Source organism: Crocodylus siamensis, chromosome 4, assembly GCF_052110815.1.
Source record: "Crocodylus siamensis isolate JL-2025a chromosome 4, ASM5211081v1, whole genome shotgun sequence".
In the NCBI taxonomy this organism is placed as follows: Eukaryota; Metazoa; Chordata; order Crocodylia; family Crocodylidae; genus Crocodylus; species Crocodylus siamensis.
This window is the reverse complement of record NC_143398.1, coordinates 84,761,166-84,776,721: the sequence shown is the minus strand read 5'-3', so window position 1 is coordinate 84,776,721 and position 15,556 is coordinate 84,761,166. Positions and strand designations below refer to the sequence as shown.

The 15,556-nt window shown below is 45.0% G+C and overlaps 1 long non-coding RNA gene across 1 annotated transcript in view; it reads left to right on the top strand.

Annotated features, from left to right (window-relative positions):
* LOC149865932 (uncharacterized) overlaps positions 1 to 10,180 on the top strand; it is a 32,530-nt gene extending 22,350 nt beyond the window's left edge. Inside the window, exon 4 of the long non-coding RNA XR_016441812.1 lies at positions 10,096 to 10,180. This is a non-coding gene — a long non-coding RNA (uncharacterized LOC149865932). The remainder of the gene's footprint in view (positions 1 to 10,095) is intronic.
* Positions 10,181 to 15,556: the final 5,376 nt, after the last annotated feature.

The following is a 15,556-nucleotide window of genomic DNA, read 5'->3' as shown; positions in this document are numbered from 1 at the left end:
ATCAGCTGATCCAGACAATCTCCACCCCAGAGTGCTGAGGGAATTAGCAGAGGTCATTGCAGGACCCCTGGCTTTACGAGCACTCGTGGTGCTTTGGTGTGGTGCCAAAGGACTGGAAAAGGGCCAATGTGGTTCCCATTTTCAAAAAGGGAGGAGGAAGGAGGACCCAGGAAACTGTAGGCCAGTTGGTCTTACCTTGGTCCTGGGCAAGCTTTTTGAAAGAATTATCATGGCTTATGTCTGTCAGGGGCCAGCAGGGGAGATTATGCTTAGGGGCAACCAACACGGGTTCATTAGAGGCAGGTCCTGTCAGACCAACCTGGTGGCCTTCTATGACCAGGTCACAAAATTCTTAGATGCAGGGATAGCAGTGGATGTAGTATTTCTGGACTTTAGGAAGGCCTTTAACACTGTCTCTCACCCCATTCTCATAAAAAAAAACTAGGGGATTGTGGTGTTGACACCTACACAGTCAATTGGGTCACTAACTGGCTGGAGCGTTGCACCCAAAGAGTGGTGGTGGATGGGTCCTGATCGACCTGGAGGGATGTGGGCAGTCAGGTTCTGCAGGGTTCGGTCCTTGGGTCTGCATTGTTCAACATCTTCATCAGCCACTTGGACGAAGAGACAACACTAAGATGTGGGGGGATGTGGGCATGCTAGAAGGGAGGAATAGGCTGCAATCATACCTAGACAGGTTACAGGGGTGGGTGGATGAGAATGGGATGGGTTTCAACACTGGCAAGTGCAAGGTACTGCACCTGGGGGGGAAGAACCAGCAGCATACCTACAGGCTGGGGAACTGCCTTCTTGTCAGTGCAGAAGCAGAAAAGGCTCTTGGAGTCATTATTGATGCTAAAATGAACATGGGGTGACAGTGTGGGGACACAGTCAGGAAGGTCAACCATACCGTGTCAAGCATCTACAGATGCATCTCAAGCAGGTCCAAGGAGGTGATACTCCCCCTTTATGCGACACTGATCAGACCACAGTTGGAGTACTATGTCCAGTTCTGGGCGTTGCACCTCAAGAGGGATGTGGACAACATTGAGAGGGTCCCGAGGAGGGCCAGCCGCATGATCAGGGGGCAGCAGGGCAGGCCCTACAAGGAGAGGCTAAGGGACCTGAACCTGTTCAGCCTCCAGAAGAGAAGGCTGAGGGGGGATCTGGTGATCATTTACAAACTAGTCAGAGGGGACCAGCAAGCACTGGGGGAGTCCCTGTTCCCCCGAGCACTACCAGGAATGACTAGAAATAACGGTCACAAGCTGGCAGAGGGTAGATTCAGGCTAGATATCAGAAGCCACTACTTCACTGTCAGGGCAGCTAGGATCTGGAACCAACTTCCAAGTGAAGTGGTGTTGGCTCCTATCCTGGGGGTCTTTAAGAGGAGGCTGGATGAACACCTAGCCGGGGTCATTTGACCCCAGTACTCTTTCCTGCCATGGCAGGGGGTCGGACTTGATGATCTGTTCAGGTCCCTTCTGACTCTACCGACTATGGAATTATGGAAGAGTATTGGTTTGCAAATTCCAAAGTATAAGCCCTGCAAAGAGGATCCAGTCTGGAACACCTTCCAAAGTAAGCCTCCATGTAGCATCATATAGTTGCATAGCATGATATTCTCTTAGGCTAGGGACAGACATTCAAAAAGCCTGAGCTTGAATTGATTCAATCTTTGCAGGTAAGTCTAACCTGCATAGTTTGAACCGATTTGGATATGGATAGACATTCCCTTTTCATTCCAGCGGTGGCTCAAGCTAGAAGCCAGGGGGCACTAGAGCAGCCCTGCCTTCCCTTGTTTAGTGCTGAGATCAAGGGGGAAGTAGCCAGGCCCAGGCAGGATGCTCTGATTGGGGGGTAGGGGTGTAAACCTCCACCTTACCCGCATCTTTTGGGGCTTCTGCCCTACTTGCTTCTCAAGGGGTGGGAGTGTCGCCAGACCCCCAGACCCAGGGAAGCACTCTGAGACAAAGGACAGGGGGAGGAGGGGGAGAGGAGGTGTGCAGTGCATGCATTGGTTGATGATATTGAGCTTTTCAGTCTCCCTCTCTCTGTCTGCAAACCTGACTGGGCTGCAAACTACCAGGGGGGCTGGTAAAACCACAGTGTTTAACAGCCCATCAGCAAAACAAAAGTCTATCTCATTAGCTCAAGCTCTTCTTAAACAGCTTTTTCCAAGGAGGGACATTACCAGCTGATGTGTTGATTAGCTTCAAAAAGCCTTAAGTTGATACCATTCTGTCTGCCTTTGTCCTGTCTTAGTGAAAGTGGAGACACATGCACATAGACACCTCTCTCAGCATTAGCTAGCATACCTCATGCCTAGGGTCCGTGGGGCTGGGGTTCCTGCTGTGGGAGGTGGGAGGGAGGGGGAATCCCTGCTTGAGCAGTAAGGGAAGCCAGGCAGACCCTGCTGTGCCTGCAGTCTCCCCCAGAGCTCTGGCTAGAGAGGAGAGGGGCAGGGCCAGCCTGTTCTTTGTAGGGTTACAAAACCACTGGGATGCTGGGGGACTCTGGTTTAACTTAAACCAGAAATGTCTGGGACAGACATTTTATAAACTGGTTTGACCCAAATCAATTACGTATGATAATACATGCAACAGGTTTATCTTAAACTAGTTTCAGCCATTTGGAAACTGATTTATGTGCACTGAACTTATGTTCTGTTACACGTTTAAACCAGTTTCTTATCACTTAAACTGGTTTATGTGTAATGTCTGTCTCTAGCCTCAGGTTATTAGACTTACCTCGGTTATTAGGGCTCTAAACATCAAAATCAGCAGGTCTAAACTTCTCTAACTCCACAGGAAGTCAAGTATATCACAGAACATTGGTACTATGAATTCTCATTGAGATTTTTGGCTCAAGAAGCAGTCACCTGCTTCTACTACATCTAGATTTCTGCATGGTTCAAAGAAGTAGAGTGCATTGCGTAGGTAGTAGGAATGGGTGATTGTTACAAGGTCTGCCTCAGAAAAACTAGAGGTGTCTGGCAATTCATTGAAAAATGCCTTTCCTCTCAAGTGCATGAATTCTTCAAAATCAAAATGTTCCACAGAGGTGAGCCCAGTGTACAGCAAAGGTCTGGTGAAAGCAGACAGGAGCTTGGTTTACTTACTTGCTCTGTCCCTTAGTGGTGGGTAGTAAGCTTACAGGCAGCTGGAACTTTTCAAGGCATGTCCATACCATGTCTCTGGCATCACCAGGGATGTCAGCTCCTAAGCACACTCTACCCACTTGCTTTAGCTCGTGTGCGCCAAACCCAGACATGCAGCAGTGAAACAGCTGTTTCGCCTTGGCTGCTCTTGAGACTTCTGTCTCAGACATGTATGCAACAACCAGCACCGTACCTACACTCCTGGCAGCGCTGGGCAAACTTTAAGTTTCAGGCCCCACTTTGCCAGAGATGATAATAATAATAATAATAATAAAAATTACCATTTTCAGGCTCCCTTTCTGTCTGGCTCTAGGCAGCTGCACAGTTCGCCTGTGCCTACGTCTGGCCCTGGTGACAAGTTGTGAGAGCTGCCTCTCTAGCAGCTTTACTGCTGCCTTTCTGGGTTTGTCTTGTGGGCAGGTGCTTGGGAGGTGAATGCCTCCAGCACAGCAGGATGCAGTGGAGATGTACCCTAAGAGCACTGACTTCCTGGCTTGCAGTTCCTCAGCAACCCAGATTTCGAGAGTAAGCGGCTCCAGAGCAGCCAGGCGAGCAGACAGCCACCTGGCTGGTACCAGCAGGGATTCCAGGGTCCATGGCTGAACCAGGTATACTGACTGGGTCAGGGATCACAGGGCTTCTCCCTTGGCTGAAAACTTGAAAGCTTTAGGTTTTGTTCCAAACCAGAACACAGCCAAATTTTGGAACTTCAAAATACTTTTCAAAGTGGAATCACCTAGCTGGTTTTAAAACTTCCTGGTCGCGTGCAATTTATGCAAAGACATGATCCTTAAGTCCTTAAGATCCTTAAGTCACCTGAATCCTCCTATTAACTTCAGGTTTTCTGGGTATTTTCAAAGACAGGTCAAAACTCCAATGAGGGTCCAGTGAGTACTTCAATGATTACTAAGTGACCTAAAAGATATGGAAGGAGAATCTGTATTAAATACCCACCCATATCATTAATGTCACAAATGTATACAGCTCATTGCCCTATAATCCCTTAAGGATATCAACATTTTACATATTCTCTTAGAATGACCAGAATTTTTGACAGAAATTCTTTATTAGTATCTCAGATATTGTTTACTCACTATTTGTATTATTGGAGAGCCTGCAGGCTTCACCTGACAATTGAGAGACAGTTCCACTAGGCACTGTGATTATGCACAATAAGACAGAGCTTACAAGCTATACAGAGCAAAGGTGAAAGCAGATACTGGTATAGGGCAATGAAGTGACTTCTCTGTGATCACATCAGGGGCCAGTGACAGAAGTGTGATTAAATCCTAGGTCTTTTGGAACTAGTCCAGTCCTTTTGCCATTGCACTGCTCCATTTTTATCTAAAAATGGGTTACAGTCCTGCAGATGTGGTCACTTGCAAAGAGATGACTTAAGAAACCATAGTATAGAGCTTTCCACAGACTGAGCGTCTCTGACTGCCCAAACTTTCCCAAGTGAAGAATCAGTACATCACAGCTCACTCTTCTGATAGAGCTGCCAGGAAGGTGCAATTTTATTTTTGTAAAGCTTAGAATGATACTATTTTTATTCATATCTACAATGAGAAATCATGGTTTGGGTTAAAACAATAGGAACAAATTTTCAGTTGGAAATCTGTCTATTTAAAAAAAAAAAAGAAGAAGAAGAAAACTTCACCAGAATCAAATTGTCTTTGTGAAATGCCTCAGTGTGGAGAAAAGTGCTTTATTTTAAAATTTTAAACCACTTTCCTGCTTTCCTCGTAAGGAAAATAAAGTTAAGAAAAAGGTTTAAAATTCTTACATTTTGCTTCAGAAGCTATTTTAAACCAAAACTAAATCTTCCATAATGATTCTCAAGGCTACACTCTTGGGAGCCCAAGAGGAATTCAGATACCTGATATGGGAGGTAAGGGAATTCCTGTCTCATATCTTCAGGTATGGGCATCTACATTTTGACCAAATGCTTCAAATGCAAGGTCTGTACCTAACTTGTATATAGTTGTGCACATCAGGAGTTTTTAAGTATCCAGCACGTGCTGCAAAAGCTAGTTCTCATCATGAAAAGCACTGCAGATTGGAAGGAAAGGTTCAGGCATGAAGCTTGCATAGGACCTTCTTTTTTGAACTGGAAGAGTTTAGTCCATACCTGTATCTTCAGGTGCTATAGATACACTCGAACATGCCAAATTCAGAGCTGGAAGAGTCTGAGGGGAGGCTGATTTTATTTTTTTTACTTTGAGCTTGGCCTATTACTTCAAAACCCCCGTTGTATCATCTAGGTATTCCTCAGCTGTCAGCAGTAGGGCTTTATTATGGTAAAAACTTGTATTCTGTTAGTGTTATCGTTTAGCTATTCACTTTGCAATTTTGCTTAGAAATTAAAAAAACCCTCATTTGAAATTGGACCTGATTCATCTCTTTGTAAACAAATGGCAACTGACAAGTGCTTCTTCAGAACATACTTGCTATATGAACAAGTGTTGATAACATGGACTGAAAGACACAGTCTGATGCCACTAGGCCCAGCTGTTTCTTCAGTAGTTACCATTGTGCTGCATCTCTTTCATTTGAGCTTGGCAAATGCATTTTTTAACTACTCTCACATTTTGTCTCCAGGGTACTCTATCTTTGGCACTGTTTGCCAGGGACAATAGATGAGCCTCTTTACCAATGCTGAATGCAACTCCTTTGTGTAGACTTAATCTTTGGTGAAGCAGGTTCATCCCTGCTGCTTACAAAATTTGCTGCATTCGATGCCAACTTATGCATCTGCTGTTGGCCCAGTAACTTTATTGAAACAACACTCAGTTTGTGCTTCCATGATCTACTGTACTGACAACCTAAGTGATGCAATTTTGGAGAGAGAAAGTAATTAATTTTTGTACCTTGTGAGGACCCAGAAAATAGAAGTCCAGCTTGATTCTCTGACACCAGGCCATTCCTGGCATGGTGTGAATGGCTCAGGCTTAGTCACTGAAGGTTTTGTATACTGGTGCTGAGGTCTAATGCAATATTGCAGTCCTGCAATTTTTGGCTCCTATGTACAGTTTGGGAGTCTGTGGTGAAACAACTGGCCTGTGTGCATACTTTGCTTGGAAGCAAGGTGGACTCTTCTACATTTAAGCCAACCTTATATATAGGATATGTTACCTGGGATTAGGTTCTAGGTCTCCCTCACTCAGATGATATTTGACTCTTCATCTTCTGCTTCCCAGCAAGTATAAACATCAGGCCATAGGCTAGGCATTACCTAGACTCCTCTCTAGCCCTCTTCTTGAAGCTGGCCCACTGCACAGCTAAGAAAGTAAACGCTGGGGGCCTGGGAGGAAGGAAGCAAGCCATAGTATGCAAGTGACAGTAAGACAGTTGCTGCCCTGGATGAGAGGGTGTCTGGATTCTTTTCCAATGCTTTATATAGTGAATATTAAACATAATGTGCAGTAGGCCAACTTGAAAAGGAAGGTTGGGGAGGGGCTTAAGCAATCCCTACCCCATAGGTTCACTTTACTGGGCAGCAGGAAACAGAGTCAAATCCCATCTGGGGGAGGGGAGCCTAGAACATGGGCTTCCTGGTTGCCCATGGCAAGTGCATTAATCATGAGATGATTGAGCTAAATATTAGGTCAGTGCTTCTTCTGTCCTGAAACCAAAATTTGGGGGCTAACCTGGCCTTACATGTGAAGAATTATGCTATGGGGTACAAGCTCTACTAGTTAATACCATAGCCATCATTCTTCATAATACTTGCTGTGTAAGTTGGTGCATAATCCTTTCTGAAAGAGAAGAATAACAATATCTGAAACTTCACTAAGCAGGTCTTTCACCTTTAGTTGAAATATCTGCCAGACTCAAGCTCTCAAAAGAATGCCAAGGTTGACACTGACTTCTGTGCATGTTATTGACTTCCATAGCATATACTTCCATAGCAAGGCTGTCACAATCTGGGCTTTGAATTCTCATTTGCTTTCCTTTATATCAGTCATAACCAGGGATATCCATAGTGCTGGCTGTGCTTCAGCTTTGGTTAAGGACAGTGGTGTGAAATAACCTGATTGCATTTGTGGAATGACAGAAATCAAGGATGAGAGGCTGGCTGTCAAATCCTGTTGCTGCAGGATTGTCCCCTAACATAAATTGGGAATAAATTACTTTAAAAAAAAGTTCCTAGCTGTGTTGGGTAGCCCTGTTATATATAGCTTAATAATTTGCCACACTTTCTCATTCCCATCATTTTCTTGTTTATGTTTAGAGTTCAGTTTCTCTTTGTGTAGGTTGCTTAGTGCATGATCAGTTGTTCCCTTTATTCTGGCACCACTTTCCTCCCAGGTGCATGTTATGATCCTTTATGTCAGCCAGCAAGGCAGGCTGACAGCTGCAGAAGACCTTACCCAGAGCTATTATAGGAGTAGGTCAGTAGAGGGTGCAATGTGAGCAATAAATTCAGGTTCCATGTGCTGTCACCTTCCTGATCAAGCAGCCAATGCAAGTCCTGAGTTCATGCCTGAGTAATGGTACTGTATGGATAGGCTAAGATCAAGTTACTAGGCTGATGGCATGCTTACATGCTCAGGTTTCAGCAACTTTTTGCAGGTACTACTTTGTGTATTCACCCCATCTTTAATTCAGCACTTTTTTATTCTTTATACTGTGGGTACCTGTGAATTGTTTTAGATAACTGAGGTGCCTAAATTAAGTATATTGTTGTTCCTTTCTTCTCCAGCCCTGAATGATCCACCTATTCACATTCTTTTAATGAATTTAGCTGTAACTCAAGATCTTGACTCTACTTGTTCCTAGTTATATTAATGAAGGTTCATAAATTATTTATACTCTGGCAAATGGCACAATGACATAATTGGGCACTAACTATGCACTGTAAATCAACCGTGAATTCAGATACTTGCCAACCGAATCTATATCAAGACAATCTTTATGGTCATGGATTGTGAACATCTGGAAATTGGTCTGTCGACTGTTGAAATAAAAATAAGGTATACCTTTACTGAAAACTCTTGGTAGACACTTGAGCTGGGTGTTGAAAGAAAGTGATATTAGGCCTTGTTTCTATTCTGCTATGGTTCTTTGATTAGAGAATGCTCTGCATAGATAATTTGACAGGGTTATAGTTAAGGATCATGTACTAAATTGGTATGATGCCGGTTACTGGTGTTTGACTCACTGGTTTATAGATTCTTGCCCCTAACAGGCAACACTTAGTAAACAGCAAGTGTCTATTCCTGGAGCAGGCATCTTCTAGAACCCTCTGGGTGTATCTACACGTGCAATTAATGTGCCTGAATTTTTTATGCAGAAAATTCAAGTGCATTAAACTGTGCTCCTGCATGCATCTGAATGTGTGCCTGTCAAGAGCAAATTTGCTCCTGCTGGGAACAGTTCAGTTTAGAGCTGTTCTTGCCTGGCTCTTCCCCCTGTGCAGCAGCTGGGGGGAGCTCCAGGTGCCAGCCCTAAGATGGCAGGGGCATGAGGCCTTGTCCCAATCTCTGCAGGGCAGAGGAGAGCTGTCCTGGCTGCTGTGGAGAGCTCTCCCTGTCCATGGAGATTGGGATGGGTCCTGATCTCGACATGGCTGGGAGGCAGCATGCTACCAAGCCAGGACAACTCTCTCTACCCCCTGGGGCCCCCTGCCTGGGCTGACTGGGAGCAATTTGCTCCTGGCCAGCATCCGCATTAGTTTAATGCACCAATTTCTAGTTCCTGTATCTATAGGTACTAGAAAATGGTACATTAGACTAATGTAATGCACAATAATTGCTGCACACATGTAGATGGTGATGCTTTGCTGAGTATTAAATTAGTCTAATGTGCAGTAAAGCATTGCATATAGATGTACCCACTATGCATTTAGCACACTGTGGCTTCATTTAATCAGTACTGCTTGTTGAATGTGGTAGAAATTGATTCTTTTTCTTGGTGGGGTAGGGAGGTTATGGTGTATATTTTTTTTGCAGCTGTTAAAAAGGATGCCATAGATACTGTTACAATAGATGCTGTATTTCCTGTTGTGTAAGTCAGCTTTTGAAGCCCAATCTTTGGGTCTTAACATTCAACATTTGTTGATTTCACACAGCCCCATTCTCAGTCCTAGGACAGAACAAATGTGATGAATAACTTTAGACTTGCTGTTCTTTACAATAAAAAAGATATTAACAAGCATTCTCAGGAAGGTGGTGCCATAAGAATGAATTAGTATTTCACAATAGAAGCCTGGCTACAGCAATCAAATTCAAGGAAGCTTGGTTATAGAAACCTCCCTTTGGCTTGCAGGTATAAGCGATATCTACCAGTAATAGTAGAAAGAAATGATCACACAACCAGAATGGCATTGTGTGAAGTTGCAGTAGCATTTGTAAATACTTCTTAATGTACTGGGCTGATCTGTGCTATTGGAATAGATACCAGAACAAACACAAGTGTTTCTGAGACTCCAAGAATTTGTAAGTAAATGGCTGTTGAGAACAGTACTTGGGGAGGCCTAGGTGAGGAGGAGCACAGACAGCATGATGACTCTTAGTATGAGCATGGGCTCAAGTTTCTATTGGTTACTATCTTTATATTTTTTCTCTTTTTCATAAGAAGCAATTTAAATTCCTAATACTAGATAAGGGAATGTAGTCTTGTTACAAAATATAATCTTGCACTTTGGGTCTCTGATATGGGATAAAAGTGCCCACAGGAGTAATATTAATGCTTGTATTTTTGCACAGTGGGTCAGTTTCCTCAGAGCTTGGAGCACATGTACAATCCTTTGTGCCTTGTAAAAATTTAATTGATAAAGCTGGCGTGTGCACTGTAGTGCAAAAAGAGCCCTAACACTCAAATGACACTGGCTCCAGTATGAGGCTGACTTGAACTTTAGACACTACAAATCCAAACCTGTCTCTCTAGGTTGGGCATAAATGTTTAAACAAACATTTTTTTTTTTAAAATAGCAACAGAGACGCGTAGAAAGAAACAAAATTCAGCTCTGCTGAACAGAAAGCATGTTTGGAGCCCCAGAGGCAAGTGATACGCAGGTAAGAGTATGACTTGTTAGCAATATGTTGGGTAGGTAGCCTGTTCTGATTCTACAGGAGTTGAGTCATCCTTGGCCTCAGCTGACTCCTTGGCTGTCCTATCTTTCTATGACTTATGAAGATGCATGACAGAAAGGTTGAACATGTGAGCAGAGATTGGCAACATTTTGGAGCAGGGGACTGGTTTAATGAAGTCAGTTCGCTTCTGACCTGGCCTGTGCTGCCCCACCTTCCCTTCCCCTTCTCAGTGCTGCCGCTATGCTTCTTCCCACCATCAGGCTGCCATGCAGGTATAATAAGCCTTGTGGGTCTGCCACCTCAGCACCTGGTGTCCTTGGGGGTTCAACCCACTAGCTGGCTCTCTCTGGTCACACCTCACCCCCAGTCTCCCACCTGCCATGCCTTTGTGTTACGGTTTGTCTATTTATGATGTAGTTCCTGAGGGTGGGATTATTACCCCAGTTTCCTTCACCTCCCAGCTCTCTTTGCCACACTCATGCCTGGGGTGTGGGTTTCAGTTGTGGGATTCCCCTTTAAGGGAGTGCTCCCCCAGGCCTCCAAGCACCTGTTGGGGTTTCAGCCATCCCAGCCCTAGCCCTCTTTTTCTCTTGCTGAGCCCTCAGCCTTGGTCCACCATCTGATACCTCAGACTTCTTCACTGGGGCTTATCTCCAGGCTCTGTGCCCAGTGGGCACCCCACCCATAGCGGTCTCCTCTCTGCCCCGTAGCCACAACCCTGTCCTCCAGTTTTAAACTTAAACACAGCTGGTATAAGCAAAACTGCTTTCAAACTAAAATACTTCTCCAGCCTGGGTCTGTGTCACCACAATAGTAATGAATAAACACATAACCAGAATAACTTGACTTTAATGCCTGCTGCCACTGGGTTTCCTTTCAGGCCCCTGTGGTTTGGCACTCCTCTGCCCTGCTAGATCAGAGTCCATCTGAGACCTCAGTCATGCTCTTGGATTTAGGAGGCTTGTAGTCATGCTCCCCTGGGTCATCTGACCCACCACATCCTCACCAGGCCTGATTGGGCTTCCCTGTACCTGGGGCAAACAGCCATTTTTTCTTAAAGAGCTCTCTACTCCTACCAGTTTCTCCCAGGCCCTGGTGCCAGCTGGTTGCTTCCTGGCTCACTAGTCTTCCGTAATGGGGTAGGGGCCCCATGACAGCAGGCAAAACCTGCCCACTGTCAAAGCCACTTGAAGAAGCTCTCCCATCTATTTGACACTGGCGAGGCCACATTGGGAGCACTGTGTCCAGTTTTGCCCCCCAGTGCACTAGGCTGCTCATCCCTGCAAAATGAGAATTTACAGAACCCCAAGCTAGCACTTATTTCTATCCATGTTTATGTCCTGATGATGGACTCTTTTGGTCAGTTGCTACTTTTGCTCCCCGTCCTGTTCCTCCAGAAAACAGCTCCTAACCTACAGATTCCCATGGGAAAACAGCAGACCTTGCACCTCTGACTTCTGAGAATGGTCTTTTACAGCCAACTGGGACTGAGCAATGCTCTCTGCTGCCATAATCTGAACACGAATACATTTTCTTTGATGTACAAGAAAGATTCCCTTCCTACTTTTCACCTCCTCTTCAGAGTACCCCTTAGATTCTGGCACTGCATAAAATGTTATATATGTAGCAGTGTATCCCAAGGTAGGGGAGGGGGGGAAGCAAGTCAAGTTGAAAGAAAAATTTAAACCAGTTCTGTGCCCCTCTCTGCACTCTTTTTACGGTATTTTGGGTCTCATCCTGAAAGTGATCTGTGCAAAAAACTCTCCTTAAAACTAAACTCAGGGGCTGCAATGAGTATGGTATTGGGGCCAGAATATGTTAGTGCATATATTATACATATTAGACTGCAAGAACTGGTCAAGTATGATAGTGAGTAATTGAAAGACCCAGCCTGAAGTGTCTCTGAAAGGAGAAATCTGTACTTAATGTCAACATTATTCATGGCTTTACAGCATGAATTCACACAAGTAGCAAGTGCTATTAAAAAGAGAGAAGAAATCAGTCTATTTCGAGGGGTTGGACTCTTGTGGGTATTTGGCAGATTTTACTTACCCTATAACAGCTTTCCTCCCATAGTAACAAGTTGTTTCAGCAGACACTTTCATCTCCAGAAAACAAATGCATAATGGAGAACCCAGGTATTTGGTGGTGGCTTACAGAAAATCTGCATGTGTTCACACACAACTTTTAAAAACACCTAGAAGATGCACTCCAAGTAACCAGAAAGAGAGAAATAGCTGTTCCTCCCTTCATTCCTCCACCTACTGCTTTGCTGGCTGCTTAGGAAGATATGTCATATTTCTAATCTTCTAACAATTGATTTTTAGACCATTACAGAGAGCGCACATTTCTTGTAATGGTGATGGAAATGCCTTCACACACTGAAGTGGTCGTTTGTTTATTAGAACAGTGCTTCAGCTAAGATTGAGGGCCTTTCATGTTGTCTGCTGTATGTATGTAGACCAGGTTATAATCCTTGCCCTCGAGGGCTTACATTTTGAAAGATATCTCATGGTACAGTGGAAATATTCTGCATGCAAGCCTGTGTGGTACTCGTATTATGGTCTCACCCTCTCCCTCTTTTCTGTTCCTTTATTTATTCTTAGAATTCAGCTAGTAGAGCAATCAGGGCTCATGGTAGAGGTGATATTTTTTATTAGGCCAACAGGATTTTTGCAAAAAAAATATTTAATTGCAAGCCTTTAGGCACAATCACCTTTCATCAGGCATCAGAGAAAAGATTGCAAAAGTTCTCCTGGGTAGAAATGAAAGTTCATATTTCAGAGGATTTCACAGAGGAGTCAATAGATGCAAAACTTCTCTGGGCAGAGCAGCCATTTTAGCATTTCTGGCAAGGTTTGCCTATATGCGCTGTAAAGAATATGCGCAGAATACTTCCAGATGTTTTGGCCCTGTGGATACCCCATCACTTAGTGGTCCCCATTTGCCAACAGTTTCTACATACAGGCAGGGGAGTGACTGTTCATTTCGTGCTTTGAGAGAGACCACTCCTCAAGGGCAAGAGCAACATTTTCCCTGTGGCCGTTCTAGCAAGGTGCCACATCCTTCAAATTTTCTCATATCTCACGTAAGCTCCAGGATATGAAGCACAGCACTGAAGCACCAGACCCAAATTACATGTAGTGACCTGGCCACATGTTCATTCAATCCCAGCTGACTTCCTGCCTCTTGGGCAGGGGGCTGGACCAGATGATCTCGTGAGGTCCCTTCCAGCCCAATGCCTATGAAATTAATAGTGTGATAAAACCAGGAGTAAGCAGCAAAGTTATTGCACAAAATACATGTAATAACTTAGTCCCTGGTTCCCATCATGCCTGTGACTGAATGTGCAGCCAGTACTCCCAGCCTCCAAAGCACAATCCTATGTGCTCCAGAGGCTGAGGGCATTGGTCAGCTGATCGGGGCTCCCACCTGGGGGAGCCAAATGAGCTCCCCTGGTTGGCAGCCCCAATCAACTGACAGAGCTGCCAGCTATGGGGCCACATGGTAAAACATTGGACCTCCCAGTCTCAGGGGGCTCCCGCAGCTGGGGGCTCCAGGAGCTCTGTCAGTGATCAGAGCTCTCAGCTCCCCTGGCTGTGAATTCCATCAGCTGATGAGCTTTCAGCCACAGGAGTGTGTCTTCATGGGCTTTACTAGACTCTACATGGACTTTTATCACTTTGTCAAAGGTGAAGTATATTCCTGCTATAAACAGCCAAACATTGTTGCCTTGAATAGACTTGTGCACATTTACATACTGGCTGGGTTTTGGGGGTTTTTTTTGGATCCTGAGATCTGCCAGATCTCACGCATGCAGAAATTCCTTGATTTAACTTTAAAGAAGTTTTTACAGCTTTCTCTAATGAGAGATTTTTGTTGTGTTTGAGTAGCTCCTTTAAAATATGCTTAATTCAGACTGCTGAAGCTTGACATCTCTCTCAAATCATATGGCACCTATTCACGTGCTGGATATCTGCTCTGACGTGTGCTAATTAGCACATGTTGGAGCAGACTCAATTAATTGAGTCTGTTGGAGCATGCTAATTAATGTGCTGCAGCAGCTTCCATATCATGTGAATTCAGTGTCCCCGTGTTTCAAAATAGTGGTGGTGCACTTTAGATCCTGTTGAACAAGCTTTAGTTAAAGCACCCCTGCCACCATTTTGTAGTGCGGGATGCTGAATACACATGAAACTGCAGGTGCTTTAATTAAAGTGGTTCTCAGAGATGCCTCTAATTAAAGTGTCTCCCTCCCCTACCCTGGAGCACATGTAAACATGCCCATAGACACCTGTAATCCAGCCACTGGGAGAGTAGGAAGATCCTTGTGATATTTACCCTTACCTACTACAAACAGAGCAAACATTTTGTCCAATGCCATTTGGTTACTACAGGAGTGGCCAATATGAGGCATGGGTGTTGCAAGTGGCATGAGTAGCTGCTGTGTGTGGCATGGGCAGCACCATACCTAGACTCTTGGTGGCCCTGGGTGAACTTTTAGTATTGGGACCCCCTTTGCCAGAGGTAATTATAATAACAATTGGACAATGGAAAAAAAAAGAACCATTTTGGGTGCCCTTTCTGTCTGGGGCCCGGGTGGCCACCCAGTTTACCCATGCCTCTGTCCAGCTCTGGGCATGGAGCAGATCGGTGAGGGGGAGGGATAGCATAATAGCAGATACAGCAGAGAACACGGGGTCAAGGAGCAGAAAGCACAGCAGCACATCGTGCAAGAAGCGGGGACTGGAGTGGCACTTGGGAAGGGTAGAGGGCTAATTTGTGGCATGCCTACCAAGAAGATTGGCCCCCACTGGCTTACTAGACCAACAACTGAGCACATGCCGGTCAGCTTTGTCAATGCTACAGATGTCAGGGGCCCTAACAAGCAGCCAGCCTAGGCTTAATTGCCTAGTTGGATGCACCTGGTTGGGGCTGGGAGTGGCAACCCTACCTCAGCTAATGAACCAGTTGGCCACTGGTAGGGCCCCCTGATTGGGTGCTCAGGAGAGCAGCCTCCCTATTTCATTCCATCTGTGGAAGCAAACTGCAGTTCTTCTGAAGATCTCCTCTGGTAAGCCCCTCTGATTCTGTACTCCTGGTTCTTTGGCTTCTTACCCTGCTCGGCTGTTCCTGGGCTCTGGATTTTGGATATTCCCCTTGGATCTGATAACTTGGTATCTGACTTTTGGTTCACCCTAACTTCAGGTGTGACCTTCTGGGGTACCCTGACTGCTGGCTCTTCCTGACTGCAGCACTGGCATATTGTTTCCAGACCTTGTCTTGGCATGGACTCTGCACCTGGATTTCCTTTGGATCTGGTTCTGATTCCTGACCCTGAGTTAGCCTGTGGTTTGGC